Source organism: Lissotriton helveticus, chromosome 10, assembly GCF_964261635.1.
Source record: "Lissotriton helveticus chromosome 10, aLisHel1.1, whole genome shotgun sequence".
Lineage (NCBI taxonomy): Eukaryota > Metazoa > Chordata > Amphibia > Caudata > Salamandridae > Lissotriton > Lissotriton helveticus.
Window position 1 is genome coordinate 173,929,633 of NC_136071.1, and position 27,501 is coordinate 173,957,133.

Below are 27,501 nucleotides of genomic sequence, written 5' to 3' on the forward strand. Positions count from 1 at the left end.
TTGGTTGGCGAGGGGAGACCACTCGTCCGCCTCGATCCACACATGGGGCGCCAAGACTAAACAGGACTACCAGTCCCAGCAGGCACTGGGACATTTGGACTGCCCATCAGGGGCGTGCCATGATCAGTATCAGGGCTGGTACCTGCATTCCCATCATCAGTTCGCCAAATCCTCTGAAGAGAAGGCGGGAGCCTTCGAAACGCGTCAGGAATTCCACGGCGAAATGGGATTGAATCACTTTCTCTTGAGCTCCTCAGCTATTCAAGCACGCTGTGGCAAGAAAGGCGAGTTCAAGTTTCTCCCCGCGAGTGTGACCGTGTCCTTACACGTGAGCGCACATATGTGGATGGAACCATCACCATCCTTTTACCGCACCCGCCAGAAGAGTGCAGCAGCGCCATGATGGTAACGAGCGAGCAGAGCCCCTGCATACACGCTGAGCACCGCCAAGCGGCCTCAAGGTAGGAGCCGACTAGGGCAAGCATCCAGCTTGCTAGTTTGACGGGCATACATCCGTCTGCTACTCCGATATCGTGAGGTCGCTTGGTTGGCGAGGGGAGACCACTCGTCCGCCTCGATCCACACATGGGGCGCCAAGACTAAACAGGACTACCAGTCCCAGCAGGCACTGGGACATTTGGACTGCCCATCAGGGGCGTGCCATGATCAGTATCAGGGCTGGTACCTGCATTCCCATCATCAGTTCGCCAAATCCTCTGAAGAGAAGGCGGGAGCCTTCGAAACGCGTCAGGAATTCCACGGCGAAATGGGATTGAATCACTTTCTCTTGAGCTCCTCAGCTATTCAAGCACGCTGTGGCAAGAAAGGCGAGTTCAAGTTTCTCCCCGCGAGTGTGACCGTGTCCTTACACGTGAGCGCACATATGTGGATGGAACCATCACCATCCTTTTACCGCACCCGCCAGAAGAGTGCAGCAGCGCCATGATGGTAACGAGCGAGCAGAGCCCCTGCATACACGCTGAGCACCGCCAAGCGGCCTCAAGGTAGGAGCCGACTAGGGCAAGCATCCAGCTTGCTAGTTTGACGGGCATACATCCGTCTGCTACTCCGATATCGTGAGGTCGCTTGGTTGGCGAGGGGAGACCACTCGTCCGCCTCGATCCACACATGGGGCGCCAAGACTAAACAGGACTACCAGTCCCAGCAGGCACTGGGACATTTGGACTGCCCATCAGGGGCGTGCCATGATCAGTATCAGGGCTGGTACCTGCATTCCCATCATCAGTTCGCCAAATCCTCTGAAGAGAAGGCGGGAGCCTTCGAAACGCGTCAGGAATTCCACGGCGAAATGGGATTGAATCACTTTCTCTTGAGCTCCTCAGCTATTCAAGCACGCTGTGGCAAGAAAGGCGAGTTCAAGTTTCTCCCCGCGAGTGTGACCGTGTCCTTACACGTGAGCGCACATATGTGGATGGAACCATCACCATCCTTTTACCGCACCCGCCAGAAGAGTGCAGCAGCGCCATGATGGTAACGAGCGAGCAGAGCCCCTGCATACACGCTGAGCACCGCCAAGCGGCCTCAAGGTAGGAGCCGACTAGGGCAAGCATCCAGCTTGCTAGTTTGACGGGCATACATCCGTCTGCTACTCCGATATCGTGAGGACGCTTGGTTGGCGAGGGGAGACCACTCGTCCGCCTCGATCCACACATGGGGCGCCAAGACTAAACAGGACTACCAGTCCCAGCAGGCACTGGGACATTTGGACTGCCCATCAGGGGCGTGCCATGATCAGTATCAGGGCTGGTACCTGCATTCCCATCATCAGTTCGCCAAATCCTCTGAAGAGAAGGCGGGAGCCTTCGAAACGCGTCAGGAATTCCACGGCGAAATGGGATTGAATCACTTTCTCTTGAGCTCCTCAGCTATTCAAGCACGCTGTGGCAAGAAAGGCGAGTTCAAGTTTCTCCCCGCGAGTGTGACCGTGTCCTTACACGTGAGCGCACATATATATATATATATATATATATATATATATATATTGTGAACACCGGAATCCCTCAATCCTCGGGATATACCTTCAACGAGAGCACACGGAGCCAATATCTCGTGGTTGAGCCAGATTTATTAGAATTTCTCTGCAAAAAACAATAAGCTCACAAACGCGTTTCGGCGTTTCCGCCTTCGTCAGTGTGAGCGCGCGTTTGGTATTCCACCATTTTTAAACACCACCACAGTGATCATCTATCACGTGTCAATTAATCAACAACACAAAAGAAGGCACACAAAGTTCGCCGGAATTCTCACGGCGGCCATCTTATAATGGTAACGCAAAGCAATGTATGCAACCAAATTATAGGGCAAAGTAACATTCAAATTATTCATATGTTAAATTCAGCCTATTTACAAATTAATTCGAGAAGTATTATAAACTCATTCATTCTCTTCGGATACATTTCAACTTCATAATATAAGTTATACTATGTGTATCACATAAGTAGATTCTAATTACACCTTAAGTGCCTTCTCAACTCATCTACGACCATACATCGGTATACTCAGGAAAGGTTCACACATAAGGTTTTTCCGTGCGTACCCTGCACCGTTATCATGCCCTGAATGAAATGAAAAAAAAAAAAAAAAAAAAAAATATATATATATATATATATATATATATAATATACAGGAACTTCCTGACCGCCTGATACTCGGCGGAAAGCTTTCAGGTGCAGAACTCTTCAGATTTTCCTCTGGAAACACGGACTGACACAGAATATCAATGTGCAAGCAGTGCAAAATTGTATTCCGGTATTTTAAGACAAGTGTCTTCCATGACGTGTTTCACTCCACAAAGGGGCTATATATATATATATATATATATTAGCAGAATCCAATCTCCTGTTAGGAATTAGCATTTAAAAAACCTTAGAAATTCACTGAAAAAAAACATAGGTTTGAGGGGTGTTATAGTTAGCTGGACATTTCACTCGTACAAAACCATTGAAATTCCTCCATTATAGTTAGTTGTACTAAGTATAACTCGTGCGCCCGCAATCCACTGCTGATGATGTCACATATTACACGTTACAGCAGCACTGAGGTCTCTCCTGAAAACAGGTGAGTAAATCGGAATTCGTAGTACATCCAGTAAGCGCCACAGAGCCGCGTAGCAGAGAGATGTTAAAAGGGGCACGGCCTGCACCACCTCTCTGCAACTCAGCACAGTGGCGCTTCCTGGAAGCACCTGGTGGGCTACTTAGCCCCCATGGTCCCTCAGGTTTGAAGTGTAATTTTTCCCCAACTTAAAACGCGCCACAGAGCGTGTTTGCACACATCACGTCACGCCCCGTCCCCTCCCTTCTCCACTGTGTAAACGCGCCCTGTCACCGTTCTAAGTTGAGAGATTAAGTCCTCTTCATTCCTAAGGGTCCCTAGGTTCAAACTACTCCACTAGGTACCTCCAGAATGCGCCACAGAGCTGTGTTGCAGAGCGGTGTAAAAAGGGGCGTGGCCTCTGAACACCTGTCAGCAACGCACCTCCCTGGCGCATACTGGAGATAACTGTTGGGCTATTTGGCCCTCAGGGACCCTCAGTATTAAAAGAGAATTAATTCCCCAACTTAAAATGTGCCACGGGGCACGTTTGCACAGTGTTATTGTTATTGTTAGGTGATTTTATAAAGCGCGCAGCTGCCCCAGCAAAGGGGCGTCCCGGTGCTGAAAGCGGAGTGAGAAAGGCAGCAGGACTAGCCAGTAGGAAACAGATGAGTTATGATGGCCTTGCGGAAAGGAATCAGGCCATCCTGGCGACGGTTCTGAACGGGAAGAGAGTTCCACAGCTCAGTGGTGAAGGAAGGGGGCGTGGCCTGAGGTGATATGTCTGCAAACACGCCCTTTGGCGCGTTTTAAGTAGAGAATTAATTCCTCCTCAATCCTGAGGGTCCCTGGGGGCCAACTAGCCCACCAGGTACCTCCAGTATGCCTCAGGAGGCTGCGTTGCAGAGAGTTGTTGATAGGCCACGCCCCTTTTTACAACACTCTGCAATGCAGTTCCATGGCGCTTACTGGAGGTACCTGGTGGGCTAGTTGGACCCCAGGGACCCTCAGGATTGACAAGGAATTAATTCCACAACTTAAACCCTGCCACGGGGCGTGTTTGCACACATGTGAACTCAGACCCGCCCCCTCTCTTCACCACTGTGCAAACGCGCCCCCTGGTGCATTTTAAGTTGGGGATTAACTCCCCTTGAATACTGAGGGTCCCTGAGGTGCAACTAGACCACCAGCGACCTCCAGTAAGCGCCACAGAGCTGCGTTGCAGAGAGGTGTAAAAAGGGGCGTGGCCTCAGAACACCTCTCTGCAACGAAGCTCCCTGGCGCATACTGGAGCTACCTGGTGGGCTAGTTGGCCCCCAGGGACCCTCAAGATTGAAGAGCAATTAATTCCTCAACTTAACCCCTCGAACGCTCATGACGAGGTCAGCTCGTCATGGGCGTAACCTGCGCTACGCGGATGACGAGCTGACCTTGTCACGTAACGCGGGATTTTCAAAATCGCAGCACGCAGCGGGAAAACCGCTAGCGCGCATGCGGTTAAAACGCACCACAGGGCACGTTTGCACAATGGTAAAGGAAGGGGGAGGGGCCTGAGGTGACATGTGTGCAAACACGCCCTGTGGTGCGTTTTAAAATGAGGAATTAATTCCTCTTCAATCCTGAGGTCCCCTGGGGGGCTAACTAGCCCAGCAGGCACCTCCAGTATGCTCCAGGGAACTGCGTTGCAGAGAGGTGTTCAGAGGCCACGGCCCTTTTTATACCTCTCTGCAATGCAGCTCCGTGGCACTTTCTGGAGGTAGCTAGTGGGCTAGTTGGCTCCCAGGGCACCTCAGGATTGTAGAGGAATAATTTCCCCAACGTAAAATGCGTCACAGGGCGTGTTTGCACACATATTACCTCAGGCCCGCCCCCTACCTTCACCACTCTGCAAACTCGCCCCCCTGGCTCGTTTTAAGTTGGGGAATTAAGTCCCCTCGAATCCTGAGGCCCCCTGGGGGCCAACTAGCCCACCAGGTACCTCCAGTAAGCACCACGGAGCTGCGTTGCAGAGAGGAGTAGCAAGGGGCGTGGCCTCAGAACACCTCTCTGCAACGCAGACCCCTGGCGCATATTGGGGGTGCCTGGTGGGCTAGTTGGCCTCCAGGGATCCCCAGTATTCAAGGGGAATTTGTTCCCCCTCTTCAAACGCGCCAGGGGGCGTGTTTGCAGAGGGGTGCAATGAGGGGGCGTGGCCTCCGGCCACGATCCCGTTTAAAAAAAAACATTTTAAGAAAGGGGGCTGTGTAGCCCCCCTTCTTTTTCTAATTTCTTGGCCCTGGGTACCCCATCCCCCAGGGCCTGCCCCCAATTTTTTTTTTTTTTAAATTGAAAAAATTGGGAAGGGGGCCGCGTGGTCCCCCTCCTGATGCCATAATCTGCCCCGGGGACCCAATCCCCCGGGGCACGGGCCTTTTTTATAAATATTTTTTATTTGGAGGGGGCAGCCCTTTTTTATTATTATTATTATTTTTTTAATTTACATTTTGGGGAGGGGGCCCCACTCCCCAAAATGTAAATGAAAAAAATAACATGCTGCTCCCCATGTGGAAAAGCAATCTGCTTTTCTATTTGGAAGAGAGAGCAGGTTTCCTGCTCTCTCTCCCAAATAGCAAAGCAGTTTGGAATGACAGGATGGGAGCCGCGAGGCTCCCGCCCTGTCATTGCAAATGGCAGTGTCCCTGGGGTGGGCACCCAGGGACACTGCAGGAGCCGGCCCTGGGGGGTGGCGGTCCCCAGGGCCATCAAGGGCTCCAGGAGGGGGCTGCATGGCCCCCCTCCCACCATTCGAAAAGCCCCAGGGGGTGGTGGTCCTGGGGCTTGGGGATCCTTAACGGACCCCCAAATTAAAAACTTAGTGCCCCGGGGAGGTGTCGGTCCCCGGGGCCCACACAGGTTTTTTTATTTTAAAAAAAGCCCCGGGGAGGCGGTCCCCTGGGCTGCGTGGGGGCGTGAGCCCCCCGCTTATATTAGCAAACAGCCCCTGGGGGTGGCGGTCCTCGGGGCTTGGGGCGGCATTTGAGCCCCCCACCCACATATGATGAAAGCCCCAGGGGTGGTGGGCCCGCCACCTAAACTATTTAATTGCCCCCGGGATTTGGCCCCCCGGGGCTAATAAGTAATATAGCTCGGGAGCCCGCACTTCGTTTTTTTTTTCATCAGCAAGATCTGCTTACCTTGCGCGAATTTTGCCGATTTAAAAAAAAAGATTTTTTTTTCGGGCCCTGGGGATCCTTGTGTGACCTTTCATTTTAATTACACACTCCACTTTATGCCACTCCAGTGTATAAGAGTTGACTTTATGTGACTGCACTCTACGCTTTTTACAGGATGCCACTCCACTTCACAACACTCCAGCATACACCATTAAATTCTATGCTAATATACTGGACGTTACTCCACTCTACACCACCCAACTCCACTGTATGACACTCCAGTCTACACCACTCTACTCTACGCTATACTGCTTACCACTGTATTCTAATACACTTTTGGGTATGCCAGTTTACTGGTCGACCCTACACTGTACTGTTTTCAACTGTGCGCTATTCCACTGTACACAACTCCACTTTACGCTATTCCACTATATGCTATTCCACTATGCCCCACTTTATGGTACACTAATGGAGTGTACACCATTCCACTACCCCTCTCCACAGCACTCAATTCTACTAAAATGCAATATACCCCACTGCAGAATACCACAATGTACTGCGTGCTATTTCACTTTACAAAACGACATTCTGCACCACTCCACTAAATTGCATTTCAGTGTACGTCACTAGACTCTATGCTTCTGTAATACCATATTGAATTGTACGACAGTCTACTGTACCCTACTCCACTATATGCCACTCCAATGTATGTCTCAAGGCTTCTATGCTATTACAGTAAACACTATTTGATTGTATGCTACTCCACTGCATGGCACTACACTGTAGGCTACTCAAGTATACTCCTTTGCACTGTACCCTATTACACTGTACACCACTTTAGTGTACGCTATTCTGCTTTAGACTACTGCACTGTACAGCACTCCAATATATGCCACTGCACTTTACGCAATTGTACTTTACAACACTAGACTGTACGACACTCGAGTTTACTTAAGCCCACTGTACACCACTAAACTGTATGCCACTCCACTGTATGGCACTCCACTGTACCCCACTTCTGTATACCCTATTCCAGTTTATGTCATTACACCATACCACACTTCACTGTATGCCACTCGACTGTACGCTATTTTAGTATATGATATCCTAATATATGCCCCTACACTATACAACACTCCACTTTATAGCACTCTACTGTATGCCACTACAGTCTACAAAACTATGTTGTTCCACTGTATACAACTGCACTCTATACCACTGCACTCCATGCCACTCTATTATATCCGTCTTCAGTGTACGCCACTCCACTGTATGCGACCCCAATCTATGCCACTCCGCTGTGTGCCATTCCAGTGTATGCCACTTTAGTATACCCAATTCCACTTTACTCCACCCAGTATACCAAAATATACTGTACCACAGTACACTTTACAACACTATCCTGCGCTATATTCTACCGCACTTCACGTAATAACACTCCACTTCACACCACTAAACTGTACCAATATTACACATTTGTTACTAGCATTAGAAAAAACATTGAAATTCACCAAAAATAATCAAAGGTTAGAGATAAGTTACAATTTGGAAAACGTTCTGTATGTTTGGTATACAAACCCAACTTAAACTACAGAAACATTAGTTATATCTAATTTAGTATGGCGAGTGAGGTGAGAGGACTGTGCGGAGGTGCACGAATTATCTGAATTTTAAGGTGGTGTGTAAGTCTAAATGTGAATTATATGCATGACTTGCATAACTTTGTAAGTGGTGATTATATGATAAATTAAAGATATAACTATAACAGTAGAATTTCTAATGTTCGTGTAGTTTAAGTTGGGTTTTTATACCAAACATAAAGAAAGTTTTCCTAACCTTAACTTATCTTTAAACTATTTTTTGTGTGAATATATACTATACATACAGATTTACAAGGGCTTTCACTCATCACTCTTCATCCACTGGTTTGCTGTAGTGAAATTCACATTTTGCTTCTACCCACCACAGCATACAGCATGAGTCACAGGGTCAGCCCACTACAGGTATCAGCTTACCTCACTTTGAATTACAACATTCTGCTGCTGCACAATGTGCAAATCCCCAAAATAATGTGTTCCTTGCTTTGCCTGGGACTTCTTGTGTAATGGTTGCTTTTAGACAACGGTTGTATTCGTACTATGCATGACTTCATACAAATAGCATTCAAAACAAATTAAGCCTTGGCAATGTTTTGAAAAACCAAAGAGACAAGGAGACTCAGAACCGAAGGGCCATTTGCTAAAATGAGATAGTGATACCTTTCCATGTGCCTACCAAATGAAAACTTTCCAATCTTTCTTGTACGTCTTTATGGTACCCAGTCCCCAGAAAGATGTTATGAGGCTAGCAGCTGAATGTAAAAGGCCAGTTAGTCGCCATGAATATCTGAAAGTTTAGAAGACCTCAGCCATTTATTAGCATATAGGATCAGATCACGACTCTTGTTGTCGGGATCTTAGAGGTGAGAGTGAAATGGAAATGTTAGAGGAATACTCATGGCCATGTTGAAGAGAGATTGGAACCAGGCTTGAAACAACCAGAGGGATAAAATTAGAGCCACCATGGACTTCTGAATAAAAGAATCTGAGCCAGAAACTTGAATGCATAACTAAAGGAGAAAACGCGTAAATGTGACCAATCTTGCAAGAACATGTCTATGGCAAGAGGATACTGTAAATGTGGGGAAATTGTGACCTGAGACAAATATCTACTGGCAACAGACCCTAGTGATGATTCAGTGTCTGAATACTACTTGATGAAGCCTTTTGTCATGAAGGTACCTGGAATGCTAACCTGCCACCATGGGAATGCTTGGAAGAAATTCTGCCCTATCTGATATTACTTTCATAAGGACAGAACTTTCCAGCGTTTTAGAATTGATACTTTCCAGATGGTTTATGTATTGGACGCCAAAAATGTTGTAAATCAGCAAAAGTATGGTAAAATGTGCCAGGTCCTTGTTGAAATGGAATGGCAAAGGAGCCTTCAAAAGAGCTAAACAATTAATATACATTGGCATTTTCTTCACAGATCATGTCTCCTCAATTGAATCCTAAACTCTCCAAGGACCTCATCGCCACAGACTGGCATGTGACTAACACTAGTTTTGGGGACCTGGTGAAGATAGAATGACAATTCCAATCAACTAAATGTTCTTGCCAGCATGTCATCAATCAATCAATTTTATTTCAGGTTAAAGCACAAATAAATACAATAAAAATACATTGTTAAAAAGAAGGATAAAAAAAAACTTAAAAACAATGTGCTCACAACATCTCTCTAGATAAATAGCATCTAGTTCCTTAAAAATACCCGGTCAACTCCAGTTTTTCAATCACTATTTCATAGTATACAAATTTCTCTTTAGATTCCAGGCAACTAAACAAACGAGAGTGGAGGAATGCTAACGGACTTGTAGTATCAGTTTAAAAAAAACACTAAGGGGTGTGCCATTGATGAACAGCAGTCACGTCAACCACTTAATCCTGGGACTGGCATAGGCTGGACAGAGCAGGAAAAATTGAGTTTCATCCTCAACCTGACCCGGACATATATAACAATATTTTGAATGTGCATAAGCCTTTCCAAATTTGTATATGAGATTATTCAAGGGTACAATTTCAAACCTAAATTTAATGTACAGAACTTTAACCGGTGTAGATTAAATTTCATCAAGAAAAATATTAATACTTTGGGACAGATTTCCTAATAAAGAATTCCCTTGCATGTGTCCCACTCAAACAGTTTGCAGCTAATGATCCCTAAAGTTAATGTTTATATGCACCTTCAAATGCCTGCCCACTTCTGGGGCCAATCGATTCAGGGAAGTACCAAGTTTGGGAGCACCCAAGTAATTAAAGCAACATGGGGCACTAGGGGGCGCACACGCAAGATGGCCGCACCCCAGTGAGGCTCTCGCAGCACGAGTAAACAATCTTGCATTATCCTGCCCATAAACCCACGATTGCTTGCAGGGACGGAGGGGGGAAGAGTGGGACAATCGAGCCTCTGGCCTGGGAGGCATTGAAATGAAAGTTGCTCCCCACCAGCAAGAAATATAGAGAGAGCCTCGGAATAGGCCTAGTGATGCAAGTGCGGCCTTGGCTGCCGAGACAGACTCCAGTGAATAGACCGCACGCGGAGCGAACGCCGTGAGGGGAATAAAAACACCAGTATGGCTTGAGAGCACTCAGAGTGATGGGGCCCCCGACGGAGAATGGCCTGTTGGTGAGGAACCGAGTTGTGGTCCGAAAGCGGAGATCCCCATGGCCGGGCCGGAGAAGAGCAGCGGAGGCGGGCGGCCTCCGGGCAACAGGAGGTGAGAAGCTTAGGAGAGGCTAGGCAGTGGGCAGCGCAGCGGCCCAGCACAAGTGAGTGAGTGCAGGGAGCAAGGGGCTTGCCGGAGCGGGCCATCCAGAGAACCGATAGAGCGCTCGGTGACCAGTTAGCAACGGAGGGTGGCTCGGGTGCTGGGCACTGCACTCGCTCGCCAAGGAAATCGCACCCCTCGGACGTACTCGGATAAGCGGAGGTGGAAAGCTAAAGGACACTGACCACAGCAACCAGACTCAGTGATATGAACGGAGATCCCGGAGGACCCGGGCCCTGCAGGAATAAGGACCAGGGGGAGGACAGGCTTGGCGGGAGGGCAGGTGGCCTGGACTCCCCTCACAGGAACGGAAGCAAGGCTGGTTTTCCCTGGTCTTAATTTTGGCGCTTCCTCCTATTTACACCACCCTTGTAAATAGGGGGCAGTATAAAAATAAATGGGTGTTGTGGTGGAACGCCCACCTCAACACCCACTGCCCAGTCCTTTCACACTAAGCATAGTGTGAAAGGGGGCCTTATTTAAATGAAATTAAAATTTAATTTATAACACGCCCTAATACAATATAATAATAATAAAGTTGCTTAACGCTGCCTTGTAAATAAGATGAAGCCCCTATCACCACAGGAATGTCGAAAAAAGTGACGTTCCGGGCTTGTACATATGCCCCCTAGAATCTTATGCCGTGACCGTAAAGCCACAAGTCACTCTCCCACGTTTGGTGAAAAAGGTAACCATTCTAGAATTTAATATGGTGGCAGCCGTGGGAATTTGGGTGCTGCATAAGAGATGGATCAACACTGGTGGAGATTGGCATGTAGAATAACTGACATGAGTTCTGGGATAATGCTGTCTTTAGGGAAAGTGGAGATGGGGCACTTGTCTTTCTGATGGTTCAGGACCAAAGCAGAAAGTTTTTAGGCGGAGGAGAAATGGGCATCTTCTCTTTTTCAGAGGTCAAGACCAAAGAAGAAAGTATTAGTATTATTCCATTATCATTGTTTGAATCAGTGGTATTGTAATTATCATAATCATGTTTTTTTAGAATTATCCACAACATTAGTTTATTTCTTTTTTTGACATTCTAGGATTGACTAAGTGTTGTTATCTTTGTGCGTTTGGAAACCGCTAACCACAATACTGGAATAATGGATTTATCCGAGTTTCTTTCTCTGAATGAGTGGCATTATAATTATCATTCTTTCGTGAATTCTCCAAAACAGCATTAGGCAATTTTTTTGTTTTGCCTCCTTCAGATGTGAGGGTCAAGGGATTTACTAAGTGTTAATAACATTGGGTGGTTGAAAACCGCTAATCACATCATCAGCCGTCAGAAATCAGATTGTATTGAAGGCTCCTGGAACGTATGAGAAGGCACATGTTTGTATTTATAGAATATTTCCATCTTTTGGTTGAAGTATAAATTTTTTCGGCTGCAGAGACGGACTCACCAAAAGAGTGTGCGCCGTCAGACACAAATCAACTTTAAAACCAAAATAGAAAAGCAAGAATATGTTATATTTAATTCATTCTTCATCTTCAAACTTAGAATCATATAAAAATACCAGGCCCTTCATAACTATTCTTATCATAATCTCAAATTTACGTGAAAACCACTGCTACAGAATTCACACAAATCTATATTGCAAACCATAATTTTCAGCTTACTATTTATGCCAAGCCCCATTCAATCTGACTTCTATATGCACAATAACATCAACCACTTTCCCTTCAAATGTTGTCACCACTGGGGGCATGGCCGAAGCAGCAATGGCAGCTGACGCGTGAATCGGAGCTCCGCTGCCACTTTTCCCGTAGACTTCATACTCCTGCCACCCAGGGAATCTTCTTCGTCCGGCGTGACCAGTGGGAGACATTGCTTGCACGACATGAGGTGTACCCGAGCAGAACTTTTGAAGCTCACGACTTGAGTGTGCAAAATAATTCTCTGACCTCCCTAGGACCCATTGCAATTCAGCATAGAGACGACAAAAGAAAACATAGGGGGCATATTATCAAGGCAGGCGAAATTAAATTATCGACGCTTTTGCGGCCGTTTTCGGCCGCAAAGCGGCGATAATTTCATCGCCCTATTAGCCAGCTGTCGCTAACAGCAGTTAGCCACAGCTTTTAGGTGATAGCGAGCGGTTTGGGGCCCGCTTTGCATGTCAGCGATATTTATCGCTAATGACATGCAAAGTGGGCATACCAAACCAGTTGGCGACTGAAAGCATTCGCTAAGGTCGCTATTGCCTATTAGCAAGGCAGGCGTAGCGATAAAAAAATTCACGCTAATCGCGAATATCGCTAAATAACGCCTGCTCAGACCAGTTCTTAGCCATTATATCCAAAGGGAGGTGGATATTCTGGCTAAGACCCTTTTGGCGATGATGCGTGAATATCGCTGGATTTCCAGCGATATTCACGCATTTCGCCGCTATCGCCGGTTATTTTATCGCATTGGAGATAAACGTTGCTAATAGCACGTTATCTCTGCGATAAAAGACGGCGATGCTTGGCGATAAAAAAAATGTTGCTAAGCTTCTTTAGCGATAAATATCGCTAGTTGTTGATAATATGCCCCATAGTCCCTTTAATGTTTATAAATAAGTAGGGCTGCTTCAAGTTGAAAAGCTTATTTCTTTTGAATGTTTTGTTTTTGGTCACTAATCACATATATGTTTGTTATGTAAATAGTCTTTATGTCACATGTTTTTGACATTTGTTGTGTCAAGAGTTGGTCCTGTATATAAAAAATAAGAGGAGTATGTTTTGATGTGCTAAATGGTAGGAACTTCCTTTTTTGACAAAACAAAGTATGAAATATGAATATATAAATAAATATAACCCAGGGTTAATTAAAAAGACCGCTGTGGTATAAGGAAAATCTCATTTATGGTGTCAGAGGTATTTTCTTTCTCTTGATAGCATTACTGATTCCAGCCTCTGTACTCCATCAACTGAATCAAACCCCCTTATTGTTAATCATCAATAATACCTCAATGGTACAGAGAATTTTGTTTGAACACAATGACTCAGTGAAGGTTACATAATGCACTGTACAGAGACAAAAATGACATTAATAGGTTTGAATTTAATATTGATATTCATCAATTATGCCAGTTGTAAAAAAATCCCCACAAAGGTGTATCACCTGGACATATACATAATATATATAAAATTGTGTCACAATAGACTCCGAGTGGTCTGACAACACATAGAGCATCGGTGGCCCACATTTACTGTAGGACCGCAGTTATCTACAAAGCCTGCGCCTGCATGGCCTTCAGTGCCATGGTCTGAAAGTCTGAACATGATTCCGAGCCGTGGGCACGTTCAAAATACCAAGGCAAGCGATAGAAGAAAAGGGAACCCACCTATTAGTGCAATATCAAAATATTAAATAAGGAAAAAATGAAACATTAAAAGGAAATAATATATAAAATGAATCCTTGTTAGCAGCAAGTGCTTGCAACAACAATTGTGATATGAAACAGAATTTGATCACAAGTCCGCCTCTAGAAGTAACAGCCATGATTTCCCTAGGACTTGTAAAACACAGTGAAAATAGATACATACCCAAAAAGACAGGTAATACATAACCTCTAGACAGATGCAAAAAGCATTGTGGGATAATAACACGAAGAGCTTCTTGTAAAGCCTAAAAACTCCAACAATAACTTGTATGACCGAAAACAGGTAAGGAAACTGCAGCTAGAAGTCTCCATCAGATTGTTTCTGACACTACCTATCATACAGTGTAAGATACACAGTTCACCCCATATGTTCCAGGAATTAACAAATGAATTACCTATCCCCTCCACAGAGGAGAAGGCATCTAACTTACATCTTCCAAAGAATACACAATAAACTCTGAGTTTACTCGCACAAATTTACAAAAAGTGAGGCACATATAATAAAAATGTAGATATTCAGTCCGCTCAGAAGGAGAAAACAACCTATAGCAAAAAACACATAGTCCCAGAGGACTTTAATAAAGGATGAAACACAAGAACATGTATTCAAAAGAATACAAAACGTAGCCCTGAATCTATCATTGCCATAATAAATATGCACACCACAAGAATAGTGAGGACATACTACGCTGATTACTATAACGAGTAAAGACCAGAGCGTCCCTATATACCAGGCTTACCACTGGCATGCCAACATGTCCCTATGAGAGACAACGAAAGGTCGAAACCATGCACATTTTGCATACTGAACTGCTTCAAAGAAGCTTGCATCAGAAAATCTTCCATACAAGAAAACACGTCTCTTGACAATAACCTTTTGCGCACAAAGCTCATCCTCAGAGGCCAAGGGACAAAGGGAAACCTCCCTCAGTCATCTAAATCAATACCAGCCAAAAAAATGAAAAAATGGTACGGAGAATAAAACATCTGCTCTTGCAGGACACCAAGTGGTCAAACCAACTACGGACATGTAAAATGCCCTAACAAAGCTTACTCGCTTTGAAAGAAAAAGCTTACACATCAAGTATAAAGACAAGGTACACCGGTAAAAAACAACGAAAAGCTATGACTCTGAAGACCTCTGTCTTTCACGGAAGCGTCTTAACGCTGCATAAGCTTGACTCCCAAAAAGATGGGCATCATCAAATGGCATGTCGACCAAAGTCGACTGGACAGCCTATGAGAAACCCGATGTTGCCAACCAAGCCCGACGCCTTAATGCCGCTGCCAATTCCATAGCGCGAACTACAGAGTCTGTAGTGTCCATACCGCACCTTATGATAAGCTTAGCAGCCTGCTGACCATCCCTAACCAAATCACCAATCTCCGAGCGAATATTATCCGGAAGAGAGGGTAACACATTCTGTAGCGGATCCCATAAAGCATGTGAATATCGCCCCAGCACAAAAGATGTGTTTGTGGATCTCAAGGCTGAGCTCAGGGCCGGCTCTAGGCTCACGGAGGCCCTGAGCAGGGAGTGTAGATAGGGGGCCCGAGGCCGCCAAATCCCTGCCAGGGGCCGCCACGCAAATATGTATCTAAGGATATATATTGGCGTGGCGGCCCCTGGGGTTTGGCGGCCCTGTGTAGGTGCACAGCTTGCACATGCCTTAGGCCGGCCCTGCTGAGCTTGCTGAAGCAACGATGTGTTTAACACATGCATCATGAGTTCTGGACTCCTTATTAACTGGAGTCTTAAGAACAGAATCTGCATCCTGCGAAGAAGTCGCAACCTGAGACACCAAGCTACAGGTGGAAGGGTGTCTATGAAGACAAACTTGGTCCCAGGTGCAGGCAGGTGTCTACGTGCAATATCCCGGTCCACTGAGGCCCCTGACTCAGGCTTGGCCCAAGTAACTGATAAAATATCAAAAAGGGCATTCCCAAACAGAAGAACAGGTTCTTCCCCTTCCCCTGTCTCTCCCTGAAAAACGACCTTGATCATAGGGTCTGTGGACCTTTGCACCATAGGATGTGACAAGTTTAAAACTGTAGCCACTTTCCTTAGCATGTCTGCAAAGGAGGAACTTGCCTCCGTGGCAAGGCTAGGATGAGAAAGCAACCCTGAAGCTGGAGAAGAATCCAGGCCACTAGCCTCTGCCAGAGCAGACAACCAGCTCTCCTCTATCTGAGGTACACTAATCTCAGAAATGGGCTGAAAGGGCCCTGACCTAATCGATACAGGCAGACTTTCCACAGCCTCTTCTTGAGAAGGAACCAAAACCTGCCTATCCCCCTAGTCTGATTAGCCGACTCCGCATCCGGCGTTGTATGACACCTACATGGTGGAGAAGAAGCAACTTTGACCCCTGACGTCAGTATCGGAGTCGGCTCATCAAAGTCTGGCATCGTAGGTCGAGTTCCTGCAGGATTGTGGACCTCACCAAAGTGGCTCCAGCTGACATCTACTGGTACCAACCCCTCCTCCAACGGCTCAACCGTCACCGAGAGGAAACCCTCCGACAGCACCCCACTCACCTCGTTGGGGGCCTAAAGGCCTCCGGAGGGAGATGGGGGTGACAAAGATGAGGTGCAAGGATTTATAATTTTCCTTCATTTTAGCCATTGATGCACCGGCTCATGGAAACATGGGGAGACGTGGTGGGAGTCGCATACGGCCTCCTCAACCATTGAGTGGGAGGAGCCATAGTAGAAGGAATCTCCCCGCAATGAAGTCCGAGAATGCCGTGACTTCAACCACCCCTTACCTTTTGAATTCCCCGGAGAACAACGTCCTCTAGACCGACTTCGGATCCTAGAGCGACCCCGCTTTTCCCGAGACGACGAAGACTGAGGCTGGGTAGCCGCCGAGGATCGTGCCACATGTGCCACCATCAACTTCAAACATCGCTCTTTTAACGACTTCGTTTTAGTTTCTGGCAGGAGCCACAATTTTCGGCGCCGCGGTTCTTGCCTAAACACCACACACAAATTGTATGCAGGTCCGTCACCAGCATATGTCGGCTACAAGACCCACAAGGTTTGAAACCTTTCAACATCAGACACACTGTTCCACCAACACAAAGTGTCGAAGTAGGTCAAGAAAAAATCGACCCGAGGAACCGCTTCTCTGGATCCGCGTTATAGCGTGGAAGAAAATAAACTGACATTTGTGTGCTGGGGGTGACTTATATAGCTCCACTGATGTCATGACTGAAGTCGACATCGCGGAGCTGTATGACGCCGTATGCTGAAACATTTCCGGATCCAGACTGGTTCCTGGGGAGAATTCAGAAGTTAAGGAATCTGCGACTAGATGTCTCTATCAGATTCACCTCTTATGTCTGGCTTGAAGGGTAACTTTGCATAAATGGTGGAAGACATATTGTGGAGGAATAGGAACTCGAGGAGACAAGGTGGCTTTGTTGGTGGTATACTTAAGGCAGTGTTGAGGGCATCTGACATATTCAGTGTTTTAAAAAAAAGTGCTGTTTCCCAAATTGGCCCTGCCTGTTGCTGGGGCTGCCAAATATCAAGGATTTCTAGTCTTGATTTTACCTCATGCCTCTTCCACCTAAACCTCTTATCTCTAGTTACCCTTGCAGGTTTGTTTCATCTTTGCTTTCTCCTTTTTAACTGCTTCTTTTGCCTCTGAATTGCATCAACTGAACCCGTTTTTTGTGTCTGCAAATGTTAAAGTCTCCCACCATTTGCTTTTTCGTGACTCGCTTTTTTACAGGATACTGCATGGGCATTGAATCTTTATGTTGTGCTTAAATTTGGTACTGATGGTCCGAATCGGTAAAATTCGGTATTTAAGAGTAGGTAAATCGGAATTACCTACATCTAGCCCTAGATCACAAAATACAAGGGAGTCACCCTAATTTAAAAAAAAAGGATAGGGTGTCTATCAATAAACAACAAGAAAAGATTTCCAATTTTTTGTCATGAGTCCCTTAGCCATTTTAGTTTCCTCAATTACTATATAATTTCAATTTTCCGTACGGATTGGTTGCTCGAGCTTCACCTGCTGCCAGTGTTTTAAGTTAAATATATTTATTAAGATAATTTGAAAAGCACCTGGCTGCTTATATTTCTTAGAGGAAATACCCTCAAAAGTTGTTTTATTTACCAAGTGACATATTAATTGTGAGAACATGTTGCGTAGGTTGCATGTGCAAGCACCTTAAAGCCAGCCCCAATAGATTTTCAATGCTTGTTGTTTCATTAGAAACGCAATGGTTTTCCATTGCTCTTTTTATTGTGTAATGCTTGTCATTCTCAGAAACTGAACTATATGAATCCAACAATAACCCTAGCCAGATATAGATATGTCCAGCATCTTCAATGAGCCTGAGGCAGATACTGACAGGAGAGTGGCTGGTAAGGAGAGACACATAGGTTGCTGTGGAGTGTTGGATGTCAGAGGTGTTTGGAGAGTGGTTGAACCAGTCACAAGGTGAGATCCTTACACTGGGGACAGTGTAATTACAAGCAGGAAAAAAAGCAGAAGAACGCGACCTTTGACCTGAGTGATTGAGGAGATAACCTGACACTAGGATAAATCATGAAAGCTATTTCAGAAGGCTGCAAACACAAAGGCCCGAGGGTCATTGGACCTGAAGATGAGATGGCCAAGCCTGATGGCATGAGTGGAGATGGGGGTGGGGCCATAATGCCATCAGTAATGCAATTACCAACAGTGTGGCACGGCTTGGCATGTGTAGAGGGTTCTTTCATTGTACAATCTGTGATAATTCTTTTTATTTCCAATAAGACCTTCGCCTAATTTTAACTCTTTTGCTAGTTAATACTTTGTGTGTTACTTAAAGCCATTGACAATACCTTTCAGAGACGGTTCATTAGCTTGATATAGAATTAATAATGCGGCATCAGTGAATGTACAGGACGCGATTTCTCATCAAACCATGTCTCCGTTAACCTGATCATGTCAATATCTGAGCCTGTGAATATATGCAACACATCAAATGATTTATCAAGAATACGGGCATTTTTTTATTTTTTATTTCAAATTATTTTCTTAATTGTTTTCAATAAAGAAACACAAAAGAACAACAAGAGAAATAAGAAATGAGAGATAGAAAGCACTAATAAAAACGAAGTAAAAGAATAGGAGAAAAAAAAGAGTACGATCAGAGCAATAAAGAGTCCTAGCCATGCTTATATCAGGAATTATGCCAATGTACGTGTATTAGAGAGACGTGATTTGCGAAGTAAATGTCGTAGGTTCATTTGTTCCTCATTCCTTGCCATATATTGTCTGTAACTCTACCAGCCTTGAGTAAGGCTGCTTCTGCCATGGACGCAACTTTATTATTTCCAGTGTGGCATTTCACACTAGTCAAAATGTTAATTTATTCATATAAATATTTATTTCTGCAATGCATGCTTAAAAAACACTAACGGACGGGTATGGGCCTCCATTTTGGAACGGGATGGTAATGGCCATTTTGTGATTCAGTCATTCAGCAGGAATCCAATCAAGCTCAGACTGAATCAGAAAGAGGGTGTTGATGCAAACTGCTAAGAGAAGCGGCTGGAGAAATTCTAAGAGTTCAATAAACTCTTAAAGGATGCATTTTGCAGTGAGTTAAATTAGCATCAATGAAGACTGCAGCAGAAATAATAAATGTTGAAAAAATTATAGGAGGAGCTGGTGAGGTTCTGTTCGATTTCAAGCAACACAAATAAAACAAGCATTGGCAATGATATAGGTCTCTCATTTGCCAGAGTTTAAGCTATTGGCATAGTAAATGACAATGCCTTTTATTTATCTGTTTTGATATTTAACACATAAATAAAAGGCATTGTCATTTACAATGCCAGAAGCTGAAACTCTAGTAAATGCGAGACCTATTTCATTTCAAAGAAGCGGCCACCATTGTCCCGGCATTCTTGAAAAGTGAAAGCGCACATGGCACGCTGAATGTTGCAGGAAAGCATGTCGTGACTACAGTAGGAGGAACTCATTAAAGAAAGTAGTGCTTATAGAATAAATAAGACATACTGTGTAACAACAGAAGTAAAATGGCCAGTCCTCATGGAAGGTTACAAATGAAGACAAGGCGGTACTGAGGAGGGACTAACAAGCCTATTAACAAATCAGAAGCCAGCATTTACAATCGACAATGACACAAGCCAATGAAAAATATGGGCGAAGAGTGGGTGGAGCTTCAACTCAATACTCCATCCAGCATGCCTTGCAGAGCAGCGCATGTGCTGCCCAGTCTCAACCTACAAACATAAAATTAGTGTCTTATATGCAGTTTATTGCGGAAAATGATACTTAATGTTAATTTGATGACTCCTTGGGCTTGGTCAAGGAGTGAGGAGTTTTTGTGGATAAAAATATGCAATGGCAGAGGCCTTCTATAGAAGGCACTTTGGAGGATGTGAATAACAAAGACCGGAGTTTGGTAAAAGCCCTAGTGTCAAGGTCGAATGTGACGGGAGTCTACCCACACTTCTCTGGGCCAGGATTATGTCAGATTTCCACAGCATCAATTGTCTTTGTAAATGATTCTTATTTAAACTTGCAATTACGTCTAATTTGGATGAATATTACGAAATCCTAGCATGAATTTTGACACTCGAGGGCAGGAGTTGGACACGCCTGGCCGTAACAATAGCATTACAGCCTGAATAGGACTGACTTACCGGTAGAATGTAAAATATCTTATTATACAAAATATCGTGTTCATTTAATTTAATGGATATTGATTAAGTAATTTGAATAATACATGATTGTTTAATCCTTTTTAGTACATATATCACTTTGCTGGCGATGTATTTTAATGAGACTATTGATACTAAGAAAATTACTGGAAAAAGTCTTAAAACCAACCCCACAATGTCCAGAGCTCCACTTACACTAGTGACCTTTTCACACAGATTGGGCAAAGCAGAAGTGCTGGGAGGAAAGGATTTTAAGCATTAAAAAATTGCACTAAAAAAGCGATTATAAGTAATTCTGTCAAATGAATGCATTAAATAATCCACCGCTTCTGGTTCTGGTAAACCACGCATGCACCTGTAAGAAAATGATATGCACCTACAAGCACTGGATCCACATCAGAAAAATATTTGTGAACTGGAGAAGTGTGCCAGGTGTGAAAGTAGACACCTCACGACAAAATGCTCCTTTGCTCAGTGCCAGCTGGCATCTACTGGGAGTGGTGGGTGGGTGGACGTGTGCGCAAAATGAAATTAAAAAGGCTTACCGAATGACGTATTTGGCTCCGGAGGTCTTCTTTCACTGATGCCCACAAGAACTGGATGCTGCAACTCCCTTAACCAATCATGGCGCTGCTCCTATGCTGTGAGAGAAGCGCCCTGATTGCAGGAAGCAGCCTCCGCAGCGCTTCACGGCGTCCTGGAGTCTTACACTTACTCTAACCCAACTGCCATAAGACAGCTGGTTCATAGGTTTCAAATTGTGCATGTCTGGCTTTCTGTTGCAAGAAGGCAGGCCAAAGAGATATGCGCACTATGAGAAGTGCATAGCCAGCCCACCCTCCTCCCTGCTGCTCTCATTCAGCAGCGGGCCTGCCCCCGCTCTGTTTGTAACAGGGATGAAAAATAAAATGGTAATAAATTAACATTTTATTTTTCTTCTCAGGGGATATGGGGGGGGGGGATTTAAGTAGGGCGACACTCATCCGCTCAAACGGAGGAGCCGCCCCTGCCTTTGCTAATAGCAACCTTCTAGCTATGGGACTCATTGTCAGAATGTACTAACCCTCTGCTCCTGATCCAACAGGATCAATTCACTCTTGCATCGCTCACCACCTCCCACCAATGACCACAAACACAACGATATAAGAAGCAGTGGTAAAAATGGGCAAAGGAGGGCAGGATAAAAAAACCAACAGAGACATGTGCTCCACCACTCTGACTTGTCACTTCCACTGGTCTCTCATGTCTGCAGGTGTGGAGGGTTTCTGAAGAAAAAAGCGATATCTTTAGAAAAGTGCCATCGAAGGTTTTCCACTTAACTGTAACAATGCAGGGACATGACTTAGTGATATCTCTGTGTAACTAACTCTCTGTACTGTGGTGTGGAACCTGTATTTTCTGAAACTTACAAACATATATTCACTAACACTTCTTGTGAAAAGAACAACTACCTCCAGCTTCGTCATTATGCACTATCTGTGAAAGATGAGTATTGATTCTACTTGACTGCAAGGTAATTAGTAAACAGTCTTCTGCAATTAACCTAACGCTTGACATATATTATACTTAACATGAGCACCATAGCCCTGAGATAAGAATCCTTCCTGTTCCATCACAGGAAAAATCTCAACTATAATATGACAACCTGAGCCTTTCGGAGAGCTCATATTAAATGTTTAAATTAATGCAAAGTTTGTTTCCATTTTACTACTTGACTTTCAGCAATACTTTGCTGTATTGGCAAAGTCCTTTGACCCTTTCGATTCGTTTGACGGCCCCCGGCCATCCGACATCACAGTGGGCGTGTGCGGAGGACGGCCGGGGGCCGTCCGAACCACACCCACTCGTTTTTTCTCCCGCACTGCAGCGGAATTCACGCCGTGGTTAACGGGTTAAACAACTCTAAGGGAAGCAACTGTTCTTTTCAATAGAAATCCTAGATCGATGTAGCAGGGTCTCAGATGCACTAATTTTCTATCAGAGCTGCCTGGCAAAGACTGCGTAGGGCATGAGGGAAGATATGCCCAGATATCCAGGATGGCTGTGGCACCTCTACATGAGCTTTAATGGGCTGTTGGGAAATGCAATGCATTGTCAGGGTTCTGTTGCATTGTATTTTCTTGATTCAAGTGAAACCTCAACCTAGACAGTAAAACACACAAGATGATGGACGGAATGTTGCACAATGCCAAAACATTCACCCCCAGTTCAGACATGGCCATATGCAAATCAGTCTTGACCCTGTGCCTCAGGGGAACAGTCCAGCCCAAACTGCCAAGCCATGTCTTTCCTGGACCGGAATCAAGCATCCTAGGACCGGTTTCTGGCTATCAGCCGTCATCAGCCAGGATAGCTTGACTCCAGTGGCGTTGTGAGCACGGGACCCACGTCTGGGCACACCCTTCCCACATAGGGCGAACAGCAAAACACACAAGATGATGGACGGAATGTTGCACAATGGCAAAACATTCAACCCCAGTCACAGATCTGTGTTTAATCCATCTTTATTTTGCTCACCACGCCACCCCAGTTCAGACATGGCCATATGCAAATCAGTCTTGACCCTGTGCCTCATGGGAACAGTCCAGCCCGAATTGCCAAGCCATGTCTTCCCTGGCCCGGAATCAAGCATCCTAGGACCGGTGTCTGGCTATCAGCCATCATCAGCCAGGATAGCTTGACTCCAGTGGCGTAGTGAGCACGGGATCCACGTCTGGGCATACCCTTCCAACATAGGGCGAACAGCCAAACACACAAGATGATGGACGGAATGTTGCACAATGGCAAAACATTCACCCCCAGTCACAGATCTGGGTTTATTCCATTGTTATTTTGCTCACTACGCCATCCCACTTCAGACATGGCCATATGCAGGATGTATGACGTTACAACGCAGGCTATTACAACGCCTACCTTTACAACGTGGTTTTTACATCGCAATCCATTACAACGCTTAGCGCTTTGGGGTGCTGGATAGTGAAAAGTTTAATTTACTATTCCAACACCAGTCCCCGTGGACACTAGGGAAGGTGTTGGATAGTAAATTAAACTTATTCCCTATCCTAGAGCGCGCCCCAGCGCAATGCGTTGTAATGGTTTGCGTTGTAATGACCGCGTTGTAATGGTAGTGCGTTGTAATAATTTCGTTGTAAAGGTTGTTCACCCCATATGCAAATCAGTCTTGACCCTGTGCCTCATGGGAACAGTCCAGCCTGAACTGCCAAGCCATGTCTTCCCTGGACCGGAATCAAGCATCCTAGGACCGGCTTCTGACTATCAGCCGTCATTAGCCAGGATAGCTTGACACTAGTGGCGTAGTGAACACGGGACCCACGTCTGGGCATACCCTTCCCACATAGGGCGAACAGCAAAACACACAAGATGATGGACGGAATGTTGCACAATGGCAAAACATTCACCCCCAGTCACAGATCTGGGTTTAATCCATCGGTATTTTGCTCACCACGCCACCCCAGTTCAGACATGGCCATATGCAAATCAGTATTGACCCTGTGCCTCATGGGAACAGTCCAGCCTGAACTGCCAAGCCATGTCTTCCCTGGACCAGAATCAAGCATCCTAGGACCGGTTTCTGGCTATCAGCCGTCATCAGCCAGGATAGCTTGACTCCAGTGGCGTTAGTGAGCACGGGACCCACGTCTGGGCATACCCTTCCCACAGAGGGCGAACAGCAAAACACACAAGATGATAGACGGAATGTTGCACAATGGTAAAACATTCACCCCAGTCACAGATCTGGGTTTAATCCATCGTTATTTTGCTCACCTTGCCACCCCAGTTCAGACATGGCCATATGCAAATCAGTCTTGACCCTATGCCTCATGGGAACAGTCCAGCCGACAAGCCCGAACTGCAAAGCCATGTCTTGCCTGGACCGGAATTAAGCATCCTAGGACCGGTTTCTGGCTATCAGCCGTCATCAGCCAGAATAGCTTGACTCCAGTGGCGTTGTGAGCACGGGACCTACGTCTGGGCATACCCTTCCCATATAGGGCGAATAGCAAAGCACACAAGATGATGGGCGGAATGTTACACAATGGCAAAACATTCACCCCCAGTCACAGATCAGGGTTTAATCCATTGTTATTTTGCTCACCACGCCACCCCAGTTCAGACATGGCCATATGCAAATCAGTATTGACCCTGTTCCTCATGGGAACAGTCCAGCTTGAACTGCCAAGCCATGTCTTCGCTGGACCGGAATCAAGCATCCTAGGACCGATTTCTGGCTATCAACCATCATCAGCCAGGATAGCTTGACTCCAGTGGCGTTGTGAGCACGGGACCCACGTCTGGGCATACCCTTCACACATAGGGCGAACAGCAAAACACACAAGATGAGGGACGGAATGTCGCACAATTGCAAAACATTCACCCCCAGTCACAGATCTGGATTTAATCCATCGTTATTTTGCTCACCTCGCCACCCCAGTTCAGACATGGCCATATGCAAATCAGTCTTTACCCTGTGCCTCATGGGAACAGTCCAGCCCGAACAGCCCGAACTGCCAAGCCATGTCTTCCCTGGACCGGAATCAAGCACCCTAGGACCGGTTCCTAGCTATCAGCCGTCATCAGCCAGGATAGCTTGACTCCAATGTATGTATGATATTGTTTTGCATTCTGTCCATCAACTGTTGTTTTTGCATTCAACCTAGACAGTGGCACATCCTGCAGGGACTGCCAGCATTTCTGTAAATAATGATCTGGTAGTTTGCAATTCAACCCACACTAACCAAAATTCTCTGGGTTAGCAGTCCTTCTCTACTGTGGATGCATCAGGACTGCTGACCTGTAAAGTGCTGAGCTGTGGTGTGTCCGGGTACCCAGTGCAGTTAATTTCTCCCCCTGATTGAGAGATGTTTGTTCCCGTAGTTGCCCCGGGTGGTTTCTGGTGTTATAGGTATGCATCTTTTTTTTAAACAGATTTTTATATAACGCAAACTTGACTCGGTATCGTGTATCAGAGCGCTTTACATATCACCAGTTCTGTTACATGAGGACACATTCATTTTTGTTAGGTGCGGGGAGATTAAATGATTTGCCCAGAATCACAGGAGGTTCAGCGTCATTGCTGAGACTCGAACCCGGATCTCCAGATTCGAGGTCGACTGCCCTAGCCGTTAGGCCAACGGTTCATTCTTCTTCTTAAAACAGGTATTGGATCTGGGCTGCTTATCTCCGAGTGAAGACACAGACTAGGGATGTTCTTCTATAGAATGCAAATGGGGTTGTGGTGTTTCTTCCTGCCTCTCTTTGGTGGTTCTGCCGGGCCACAGACAATTTGGGTCACGGTCCTGGTAGTTTGATTCCTAAAATTCCTTATTGTGTTTTACCAACTGTTTCAGAGTTTCTATGAAATGATGCCAACTCAATATGGCTATGAATCCTTCCTTAACAATCTTCTCCCATCTTTCAGCCACTTCCTACTTAAGAGGTTCTGGGATGCTATCTAATGCAATGGAAGGTAGCTTCATGTTGGTTGATTTCTCTGGATCCTCTTGGCACTTCTAGTTTCTGCTCCATCTTTTGTTGGAGGTGCCTGTCTTGGTCAGCTTGACTGAACACCCAGAGAGGTTTTCTGCTCTCATCTTTACTCTGGATACTGGAGAATAGTTCAGACTTCAATGTTTCTTGCTCTCCTGCTTTAATGTTAACGTATCATTCTGGGGCAAGGAACAAATGAGAAGAGCAGTATGACATTTCTTGGAACTAAGATGTTAAATTACAACTTTAATTTCACTAAGACCAGCCATTGACACTTTCCTTCCCTGATATGGACTCAATTCATGTGGATTTGGGATCATTGCTCCCCCAGCCCCCAGAATCTTAAGCGGTAAGAAATACTCACCGCCCAAGTCGATCACCTAGAGTAATATCTCTGACATTATTATAGGTTTTACTGGGTATAGTACACCCACTGATTATATCTCCCCACTGCACTTTGAACAAATTATCACCAAACCCAGAGGCCAGTCAGATAATTTAGAATACTCACTTCCTCATGCAACTTAGTAATTTCCATGCACCTAGGCAGGGCACAAGTCGGGGGTACACGCGGGTATACGGCATCCGCCCACTAATTTCACAGGGTGCACGCTGTCCACCCTGCCAAGCAGGTGATCCCCACAGAAATATGCTGAACTTGTCCCGGTGCACACGTTCAGCAGTGCCTGCACGTTGTCTGCTTTCCATTTCCAGCAGCAATGCGCAGGCAACGAGGGGGGGGGGGCTTTTTACTTTCTACCTCCAGCTGGGCCAAAGATAAAGCCCGAAGTTAAGGGGCCTTTAGGCCTCCTTTTGAGCAGTATCCTGACTGGACATGGCCTGCAACCTTACTGTTAAATGCACATGCAACGAAGAGGAAACAAAAGCACACAGCTTGTTATCACTTCTAAGAGAGGTATGCTTTTGACTTGGTTCAGTCCCTGGATACAAGTGCAAGCACTGTAAGAATGTCAAATGTGTTGGTCTGACCCAGAATTTGCACAAAGAACAATTTAAATAGCACTATTTTATTTCTTTTACAACACTACTCATCCCAATGCAGGGTGCCAGAGCACTTTAAGTAACATACACAATATACATTGACAATAAATCATGTAAATATGTAAATCAACGTGCAGGGTGTGTTACATGACACAGTGAGGGTTACAAAGTGTAGAAGGTGCTTGTCCTTCATAGCTCACCGTGTTATATTAAAAGGATTACATTTTTTGAACTGCAAGTAACAATAGGATCTTTGTGTTGAAAGCAGTAACCAAATTACCCATGTACATAAAATAAAAATCTGTCATCTGGATGTTACATGATGTGCTTTGCAGGAGACACA